At 32.2% G+C, this 11,014-nt stretch overlaps 2 long non-coding RNA genes across 2 annotated transcripts in view; both read right to left on the bottom strand.

Annotated features, from left to right (window-relative positions):
- Positions 1-8,326, bottom strand: part of LOC110422645 (uncharacterized) — a 13,698-nt gene extending 5,372 nt beyond the window's left edge. Inside the window, exons 1-2 of the long non-coding RNA XR_002445747.2 lie at positions 8,235-8,326; positions 1,899-1,984 (exon numbers count right to left, since the gene is read on the bottom strand). This is a non-coding gene — a long non-coding RNA (uncharacterized LOC110422645). The remainder of the gene's footprint in view (positions 1-1,898; positions 1,985-8,234) is intronic.
- A 119-nt stretch (positions 8,327-8,445) lies between these two features.
- LOC110422742 (uncharacterized) lies at positions 8,446-10,558 on the bottom strand. The gene is made up of 4 exons (XR_002445762.2): positions 10,454-10,558; positions 10,291-10,382; positions 10,151-10,215; positions 8,446-8,685 (listed from the first exon to the last, which is right to left on the bottom strand). It is a non-coding gene; the product is annotated as an uncharacterized LOC110422742 (long non-coding RNA).
- Positions 10,559-11,014: the final 456 nt, after the last annotated feature.

The following is an 11,014-nucleotide window of genomic DNA, read 5'->3' as shown; positions in this document are numbered from 1 at the left end:
AATCAAAGACCCCACCGTGGTAACCCTTCTTCTCTAACTTTCCAAGCCCTAAGTCTAAAACTGCCTAAAATCGATGGCCAAATCTTCCCTACCTAGAGATATTTTGGAAAAGAAAAAAGGGAAAAGACCCATGGAAGACAGCCCACTACTTGAAATTCAAAAGAAGAGAAAGAAGGATGAGTCAGCTTCAATGACTGAGAAAACTGGGAAGAAATAGAAAAAGAAAGAATAGAAATTAGAGAAAAAGAAGGGAAAAGGGCAATTCACCGAAAAAGGTAATCCTCCATCCTCAAAATTTAGAAATAAAACTCATGAGGATAGATTTAGGAAAATAGAGAATGCCCCCATCTCTTGTGGGAAATATATTGATTGGGATAGCTTTAATACAGTTCCAAAAATTAAAGAGGGTTTATCAGATTACTTTGAAGAAATAAAATTGAAGAAATTGAGTGTTTTTAAGAACATAACCTATAGTGCCAGCCTTGTGAAAGATTTTTATGCTAGTATTGCACTAGATGAAAATGAACTTAATGACCCTAAGGATTTTGTTGATAATGGTTTGAATGTGTTCCTAAATGGAAAGGGGTTTGTGGTTACTGCCACTAATTGAGGAAATCTACTCAAAATTGAGTGTAATGAGGGAGAATATGAAATCCTTAAGGATTATGATCCCTCATCTTTGTGAGAAATAATCACAAGAAAAAAGGAAAGATACTAATCTAAAAACTTTACAAGTTTTATCAAAAGTCCACAAACTAAGATCTTGCATTACTTTATAGCTTCAACAATTTATGGAAGAGGTGGCAGCTTCAGCTACATAAGTCTTTAAGATATGTAGTTTATGGAGCATGCTTTTAATGCTACTCCCCTCAATTTAGGAAGATTCAAGATAGAGACAATGAAAGGAACATGTTAAGTTGACAAGCTGAATCTGCCTTATGGAAACATAATCACCTCTCTAGTAAAGAAAAAGGGGATCTAGACTACTAGATATGAAATGGATCAGGTTAAGAGTAGGGATCAGGCTATCTATCTAGGAAGTTTGCCAAAAATAGGGTACAAACTGGAAGGAGAAAATTTTATTAAGACCCTTAAAGATACTTTAAGAGAAAAGCATCTTGCCTCTGCTTAGACTAAGGCAACTTCTTCTCAGATTTCAAATGAAATGATTCTGACTTTATTGATAAGAATGGATGGGAAGCTTACTGATCACTCTACAAGAATCCAAAAAATTGAAGAAAATTTTCAAGAATTGAGAAATTTGATGAAAGAAAAAAGAAAAGCATCATCTGGCCCTACAATTGAAAGTACATCAGCAGCACCAAGTTTAACACCAGTAGGAAAAACTGCTGAAAATCTTGCATTTCAAGCTGAAGGTGATGAACCAGAATCTAGTTCAGTAAGGAAACTACCTACCCTTGAACCTGAAATTGAGGAAAAAGATAGTGCTAACATAGAATTGATAAGATCTTTCAATGACAACTCTCCACAGCATGATGAAGCACAAACAGATAAACCATCTCCAACAAACTTTAAGGAATTTCTAATTATAGATGTCTTTCACTAGATGGTAAAGGAAGATCTAGCTGAAAAAGAAGTAGTAAAGAGTAGAGCTTAGAAGCAAACACTTGCAAGAGCTTCCCCTGAATCAAGTCACATCATAGAAAAAAGTGGACCTACTGATAAAGAAAAAGGAAAAACAGCTACATCTACACATGATAAACCCAAACCTACTAAAAGAGGTAGAAAGACTATGGCAACAAAAACCAAGTTCCTCAAGAGAAGAATGTCTTCTAGACTGGCTAAGAAAGATAAACTTTTAGTCAAATCCTCCATTCTAGAACCTCTTTAAGTTTTAAACAGATCTTCTTTTGATTCCCAATCACAAAAATCCTCACCCGTGTCATCTCTTGAACCCCTCAATGTCCATTATGGAACAGATGAATCAATCCCCTCAAATGTTTCTTAGATCTGTTCCTTTTTGCTGATGACAAAAAAGCGAAGATAGGTTAGGGTAGAAGTAATTTTAGGAGAGAAAGTAAAAGTAATTTAAAAGTAACTTAGGAATCTAACTTTGATGATGTTGGATTGTTTATGAAAATATATTATTTTAATTACTGATGGATTGTTGATGATATCTGAATGCTAAGAACTTATTTCTGTTATGCTTTTGTGTTTAATGACAACATATTATTTTAGTTGCTTATGGATTGTTGATGATATATGAATGCTAAAAACTTGTTTCTGTTATGTTTTTGTGTTTAATGGATTGTTAATGACTGTTGATTTTGGAATGGATGTGGTTTGTTAACAATAATGCTGATGATAGTCATTTGCAATACTGATAATATTTTGGCATCCATTACTGACTGTTCTATAAACTTGTATGAAGACATTTTGTTAAAATGTCTGAATTTATGTCTGTTTTTTTAAAGATAAAGAAAAGCTTATTGATTTTAATAATAAAATAACTTAAAAATATCATGCATACATTAAGGGGGAGTACACACTCAAGGGGAGAAATTACTAATCTTATGCAATACAAAAAAACTAAAAGATACTATGTTGTTAATCAAGGAATGTTTTGTCATCATCAAAAATTGAGCGATTGTTGACTTCATTAGTTTTTGATGATAATAAAACATTTCCACTTATTTATATCTAACTTTACTACTTGAGTGTATAGGACAATAATGTATGTCATTAATAAATTAAGTACTCAGAAGCAAATATCAAAACTTATAAGAATAAGGAGCTATAGTTGAGCCACAAAATATAACCCTCTTAGTCAGATAACTAAAGGAGTTAGTCAACTAAACTTCAAAAATGCAGTTGGTCAGTCCAGGAACAGAAAGGACTTAGTCGACCAAGAAGCATGGTTAGTCGACTAAGCGCTCACTACAAGAATCTGGGAGTTGCAAACTGAAAAGACTTAATTGACTAAGTAGTATGTTAGTCAACTAAGAGCACACTGTTTAAAAATTTAAATTTCAATGCTGGAAGATAGATCAACGGTTAGAACTATCTTCCAACTGTTTCCAACAGTCAGCAACTATCAAACATCCATCAAAGTTGGTTTTTTAAGTATATGAGGCACTCCCAATGGCTAAGAAACAGAAGAGATGCTTCCAAGATCAAAAAGAGCTCAAAAATAGGAAAAACTCTTTCCATACTTCCTATACTTCACTTCAATCCTTGTAATAAAGTTAAACACTTCATCTTGTACCATTCAGATCAGGATAGTGATCATAGGTACTTCTTTATTTCTATTCTCCTTGATTACTTAGAATGTGCGAGTCACTTTAAGGGGATGATCAAGCTTGGGTTAGCTTGATTGAGTGTATAAGTTCTAACTCAGCCTAAGAAAAGTTAGTTTTGGGTTCTGGTTGATGTTGGGGAAAACTATTGCTAAAGGTTGTGGCTGTGCCTGTAAAAAGCCATTGTAAAAGCTTGGTGAAAGCTTGGGAATTTCACCGTTTATAGTGATTTGATTTGCAAAATCCTTGGTTGAAAGATTAAGGTAGTGGATGTAGGTTTTTAACTGAACCACTATAAATATTTGTATATTGTTTGCCCTGTTTTATTTTTCATTGCATTCTTTGTTAAATCATTGATCTTTAACTTGCCCCTAATAATAAAATCAATCTATGTGAAAGTCAAAAAGTGTTATTCACCCCCATCTAGCACATTTATTTGGGGCCAACATAAGCAAGCATCAAATCTTGAGTTAGAGGCACTATAACCTCATCTTAGAAAGAGGCTACTTTTACATCTCAAGCTTTTCCATGCAAACTCAAACCTCAACCAAAGTCAAGCTATTGACTATAAAGAAGCGCTTTTTGGGAGGCAACTCAAACTTTCGAAACTCTTTAACTTTTAGTTATTTTTAGTTTATTTATTTATATTTATTTTTTCAATAAAAAAAATTTCTCCTACAAGTGACAGTGAGGATGATGAGGACGAAGGTGAGGGCTAGCGTTTCACTATATTCATCCAATCATCAGGGGAGTATTCTTTACAATTTCTTTTGTTTTTCTAACATTGAGGATAATGTTTAGTTTAAGTTTGGAGGGGTGAATTTATTTTTCTAGTAGTGAATATTTTGTGAAAGTTTTAGATTTAATTTTATTTGCATGATTATCCAGATTTATAAATATTTTAGGATTAGTTGGCAAATGAATTTATTTCTTGTTTGAATTTTAGGAATCTAGAGTAAAGTTGTGTCAATTTTTTAAATGATTTCTTTATCTAATGATGATAACTGATTGTCTTGATTTCTTAACTTTTGGTGAATAAAGTTTTTGTTTGAATTCATGCTAAAATCTGTTGTTAAGTATTATTGTTAGAATGTGATTTCCACAATTTTGAGCACTATATCTTTTACTTTGAATTATTATGAATATCTAGAGAAGGTTTATATCGATGTGAATTTTAGATTATGTCATGAATTTTAGAATTTACTTGATTTTCTTTCGATGTGAAATCCTAGGCAATACTTAGTTAGGAAAATGATTTAGGCCATCTTTGGACTTTTTGAACCTAAAAAGCCAACCTTGTTAAATCTTTATCCCCACTATACTCTTTTGAGCGTAATTTCCATTTTCTTTACTTAACTACATAACAAATGAGCTTAGCCTTAAAATTAAATTTCCAATTTTGCAACCCTCACTGCTAAGCATGTATAATGTTTTAAGAAATTTAAATTAAGCTAAATGTTGAAAAAGGTGAAAAGGTGATGTTGCTGTGAGAGAAAAAAAATTTCAATATATGAAAAGTAACCCTGTTACCTATAATACAAAGAAAATAAGTTTGGGCGTGTGAAATTGTGAAATTGTGAAAAAAACTGTGTTGAAAAAAAAAAGTTCAAATGTGGAAGAAAAGGTGTATTAGGAGATGGAAAATAGACCTCTATATATAAGTCCTAAAATAATTATGTGCTTAGGGTGATTTGAGCAAAATTAATATCCTTTACCATACCTTGACCCTAGCCATACATTACATGTTTATTAAAGTCCTATCGATCCCTAGCTTGATGTTATTATACATTAGTGGAGAGAGAGATGAAAAGTAAACCTATGGAATCTAGCACTAATTTGAAATTTGTATTGGGATAAACTCATCTGGATGTCATGATATTCTTAATAAAAGACTTCACACATACGCAAGGAAATCCATTCGAGAATGTGCTTACATTAGAATTGAAACATGAATTTAAATGATGCCTATATTTTTCCTTAGGTTAATGATTTATAGACATACTTTTGAAGAAATTATGAGGAATCATTGAGTTGGTGCACTTTATCTTTACTAGTAGTAGTACTAGTAATAGTTGTTAGTTTTCATTAATTGAATTTGATTTTTGTAAGTTAGTTTCTTTTCTATGTTTTGCTTAAGGATAAGCAAGATATTAAGTTTAGAGGTGTGATAACTCTATGATATAGAGATTTTGATAGTAAATTTAACTTAGTTCTTATAGTAATGCATAGAAATTAGTAGATTTTATTTAATTATTTTAAATTAGTTAATTTAGGTGAGTGAATCTAATCTTGGTTAATTTTATGCTTAATTTGGTGTTAATGTAGTTAAGATAGGTTGTTACTGATTTATTTATGCTTTTGTAGGTGTTTGATAAAAACAATTTTAATACAAAAAAAAGAACGAAACACCAGATTGATAGTGGAGAATCAACCCACAAAGTCATTGAAGCTGAGAAGATTTTGAAGGATTCAAGAAGATTTGGAAGATCAAGATTATAATTCTTGAGTTTTATCTTTTCGATTATTCTTTTGTTTTCTTAGTTTGTTTTTATTGTTTAAACTTAATTTGATGATGATGTGTGACTTGATGGGGAACTAAGTTTTTAATCTAAGATTATGAATTAACTCAATATGTAGTTTGATTTATTTATTTCTCTTTTGCTTATGTTTGATGGATTTAAGTTGTTTATTTTATTCTATTCTTAATGCTTCTAATTGCCTGATCAGCAATTAAATTGAATTGGAAACTTAGGTTAAACCTTGACGAAAGAAATTTAGGTCGACTTTGAATAGAATAGCGTATGATCGAATGTTCTTGTTGATTAGGTGGTTTGATTTGCATATAGGGTAGACATACACTTATAAGCCATACGTAGCCAAGATTAGACCACAAACTTAATGAATCTTTGTTCAATTTAATTTACATAGACATATAGTAAATTAATTAGGAGAGGTATTTTTATGAGAAACTCGACAGAGACTTGTAAATAATTTAGGACTCTAGGTTAGCAACTTAATGTATTAAACTGAGTTAAGAGAGAGAGACAATAATCAGATGAAATATTGAGGGATATCATAATATTAGGTTTTGTAGTTAAGTGAGTTATTTACTATTTAATTTTAGTTTTAGTTTGTTAGTTTTAATTTTTCTTTTTTATTTTAATTGTTTGAATAAAATTAGGGTGTTATAACTTTAGTAGTTAATGATAGGAATTAAATAATTCTCTATGGGAACGATACTCTACTTTATTATTTTATTATTTGTTAACGATACGTGCCCTTGCGTGAGAAATCAACAACAAAGGCGAAGTTGTTAAAAAGTTAAAAAACGTCTAGTATTCACCCCACTATCTAACATAGAATGAAATAAGTTTTAGGGTGTGAAGTTTTTATGAAAAGAAAAGAAAAGAAAATAAAAATTATAAAGTGTTGTACAAAAGAAAAATCTGTCATTAAAATAAAGGTTTTACTTGGAAGTATGATTAGAGCTCTATATAAGTCCTAGAATGATTATGTGCTTAGGGTGATTTTAGCTTTAAAATATTTTTTATCTTACCTTGACCTTATCCTTACATTACAAGCTTGATAAAGAGCTAATGATCCTTGACTTAGTATTAGTCTACATTAGTGGAAAGTAAACCTATGGAATTCTATTACTAATTTGAATTTTCATGGGCATAAATTTATCTAGATTGCATGATTATTCTTTGTAAAAGATTGCACACACACATGAAAATTTATTTAAGAATGAGATTGCATTTGAATTGAAACATGGACTTGAATGATATCTATGTTTTGCCTTGAGTTGAGCTTTTAAGATAACATTTGAGGAAATTAAGGGAAATCATTGGCGTGGTGCAACTCATCTTTAGTTATTTGTTTTCATCATTGCCTTGTTTCCTTTTTGTTTAAATTTTCCTTTATGTTTTTGCTCACGGAGTAGCAAAATCTTAAGTTTAAGGGTTTGATAACTCTATTACATAGAGTTATTTTGCTACATTTTGAGTGCTAAATGCTTGAGATTTTTGTTTAGAGTTAGGTGTTTTAATTATTTTTCTTAATTTAATTTAAATCATGTTGAGTTATTTTAATTTAAGTTATTTCAGTTTAAATTTATATTAAATTGCTTTTAGTTTATTTATTATTGATTTAGTATATTGCTTTAGAAGGTTTTCAAATGAAAAGACCTCCATTGGTGATGAGCCGTAAAAGTATGGCTAGTGTGTCTCTCGTACATGTAGTATTTCAAGCATAACTCTCATTCCAAAAGTCTTATTGATGTGATTCTTGATCCATTGGAATGTTAAAAAATTGGCTACAACTTTCATCCTACATTACCCATTTCATATCATATCAGGGTGAAAATTGCATTGCAATAGGATGGATTGTAGTAAAAATTGCACAAGGCCACACAAATGAGCCAAGGCTGCGGCACAGTGATTCAGAAGAACAACATACATTGACCAAAAAAGCTAGCACTGCATCCACGATGGAAGTGTGCCATGGTGCCATGAAGAAATAAGAGCACCATACTTCCATTTGAGGCTAGGGCATCACGATGCCCAAGGGACAAAGTCGCAGTGCCAACTCGATAACTCAGACAACAACATTTTTGAACATTATTTTATATAGGGTTTTAAGGGATATTTAAAGAGGGTTGTTTATAGTAATTTGAGAGGACATTCAGAGATGGTTTTTTGAAGAAAAAAGAGCTGCCAAATAAGTAAGAGAACGAGGAAAATCAAAGAAGATTCAAGATTTTAGATTTGACAATGTTAGTCCTAAAGAGCGCGCTAGAGGGGGGTGAATAGCACTTTTAGAATGACACAAAAATTCTTTCTAAGTAAAAGCTGATTAAGCGAATTTGAAAATGGAAGTTTAAAGCATATTGGAGGAATGATTTAAGTGCTAAAAGTAAGAAGAAAATAAAAAATGTAGATAAAACACAATGATTTATAGTGGTTCGATCATCTAGACCTGTATCGATTACTTTGACCTCCCAATCAAGGATTTTCTGCAACAACGTCTTCTCTAAATTGTTAACGATGTTCGATACTTGAGAGTGAACCCGTCAAATCCCAAACAAGCCTTAGTTAAGCTTTCAAACAATTTAGACTCAACATACAATTTTAATGCTATAGTTCACTTAAACTAAATGAACACAATATTTAAAATGTAGCATCTAAATACCAATAACCTGGTTTAATAAGTCCACAACATATTCAACATAATAAGTGGTAATCATTACAAAACCTCGAGGTTTAGCAAATACATTTTCATAAACTATTTATCATTATAAGTCTGACTATTTGACACAACATGACCTTTAGGCAACGGAGCAACTCGGAGTGGAAGTCTAAGAGATGCCATTACCTACGTTGCAGCTAGTCTTGATCTGCTGAGCGGTGCACTTGTACCGATTACTTAACTACAAAAAAGAAATAAGGGGGTAAGTCTCACAGACTCAGTGATCATCAACTCTGTGAGTAGGGCGTAGATGGGAAACATGTTAAAGATAGAAATTTGAATATTAAAAATATGAGAATATATGTTAACAAATTAACCCAAAAAGGGAGGTTTGTGCCTTATATGTAAAACTAGTAAGTTAATGCAAGATAGTCGTTCAAATCAAATATGAAACCAATTCATGTAAAGATTTATGTCATCCAACTGGCTTAAAGCAATTTAATATCGCCATGCATGCTCCTGTAAAATCCATCATTAACAAAGTTTGTATGCAAATTCATAAATCACCTCGTACATGAGGAGTTAAATCCAATGTAATCGTATAAGTAAGGGAGCTCCGGGAAAACCGTTAATTCTCACCATGCGAAAAACTACATGTATAAAAACTCAAAGAGATATCACTCTCAAGTAGGAATAGAAATAAAGAACATGTGGACCCACTTCCACGTAATAACATTCGAGAGCTCCACTCCACCGGATCCCCACATGCCATGGCAGTCTCAACGATGTTGGCCTACATTGAGAAATCATGCAGTCGCAACCGCGTATAAAACTTGTGGCCTAGCCACATACAATCATAGACCATGGCCCCGCCATGTTTAACAGCTAGTTGGTGACCCAAAGATTCTCTAGCTAGAGCTCACTTGTGCACAAAGGTCACACTTAACTGAAGTGACAACAAGCCTACTCTCGAGTTAAAACCATTTAAAAGCCAAATCGGATTTTCAAAGGATCATTTCAAAACATTTTCAAAATACCGATCATAGTAACATGATAAAACCTCGTTTTTGTAAGACTTTACATTATAAACCTTTTGCATGAGGTTTAGATGTCAAATCAGCATGGTGAGTCTGAAAGTCATTCACGAATGCACATCATAAAATCAATAAGGCACAGTTTGATAGAAATTATAGTAAAAAGCTTGTTTCACAGTTTTAAAATCCTTTACGTATATAACTTGTATATATATATATGATCAAAGCAAATTTCAAATACTATGACATCCATAAATTCCTAGAATATCTACTAGCTCATGCTTTCCACAAATTTTGCATTTAAAATAAATCAACACGTATTTGTATATATATTTAAGGAGATTTTAAAATAGACAATCCCTACTTACCTCACAATAGCAGGATGCTTTGTCGCTATTGATTTGAGCGCGTATCTAGCTAATTTTTATTTGCCAATCACTCGTTACCTCTTTCGGCATGCCACCGTAGCAACTTTACTTACTTATTTTCTCCTTAGCAACCATTCAAACCCAATACGTGTAATTATACACACAAATTGCAGCATATCAACCAATAGTCCTTAACCAAATGGCATAGGTTTTATCACATTACTCACAAATATTTATCACACAATCCATACACTTTAACCAACCAAAGCTTATGCAACACAATATAGTCACTTTGCATGCTTACCTCTCGGTTTAAGCTTGAATTTTCAAATATGATTCACAACTTCCTCACATCTAAGGTCACCTTTGCTGCCACAAACATAGTCAATCAATATACATCTCATTTTTCATTTCTACTTAAAATTTCAAGACTAAAGCACTTACCCATTGCTTATTTAGCTCCAAAATCACCATGCATTCTAAGATCTACCTACATGCATGCCTCAGGTCCCTTGAATCCTTGTAGATTCTTGCTACTACAAAAAAAATCACACATTACATATGATTTACAAAGCATGCATTTCAAGAAAAATGAAAATCTCTTTACCTTACTTGTCTCGAGTTCACTAAACCGATCTATCCTTTCCTTTTTCTTCTTCCTCCTTTCTTCCTTTCTTTCTCCCTTTCTCTTCTCACTTTGTTATGGGTGAACTCATCAAGGAAAAAGCCTTGAAAATGCCTTTGGTTTCCCCATTTTGTTCTCACATGGGCGGATTGCCCAAGGTTACTAGCTTTTTACCTTATTTTCCTTCATTTTTCTCTTTACTTTTTCTCATGGGCGGATTGCCCAAAGCTTCATGCCTTTTTGGCATGTTTCGTTTTCTTTATGTGGTAAAAGTACAAGGCAAAAAGCCCTGGCAACCTTTCCACTCGTCACATTCATTTTATTACCTTTTCATTTTTATTTCTTGATTTATTTATTCTATTTTTTTTCTTTTCATTCCTTTATTTGTTCCTTATTCTCATTGGACCAACTCACTTCCCATTCACATTTCATGCACAAATTATCTCTTTTGCTCATTGGTCCAAAGTCTATCCTAATTGCCTTCCATCTACCACCTCATTTTCTTACTTTTACTTTTATTTCCTTTGCCACTTATTTCTTCCA

The sequence above is a fragment of the Theobroma umbraticum genome, unplaced genomic scaffold (genome assembly GCF_002168275.2).
Source record: "Theobroma umbraticum cultivar Fairchild unplaced genomic scaffold, ASM216827v3 scaffold_146.0, whole genome shotgun sequence".
NCBI lineage: Eukaryota > Viridiplantae > Streptophyta > Magnoliopsida > Malvales > Malvaceae > Theobroma > Theobroma umbraticum.
Note: the sequence above shows the minus strand (reverse complement) of the source record. Positions and strands in the feature narration are given on the sequence as shown.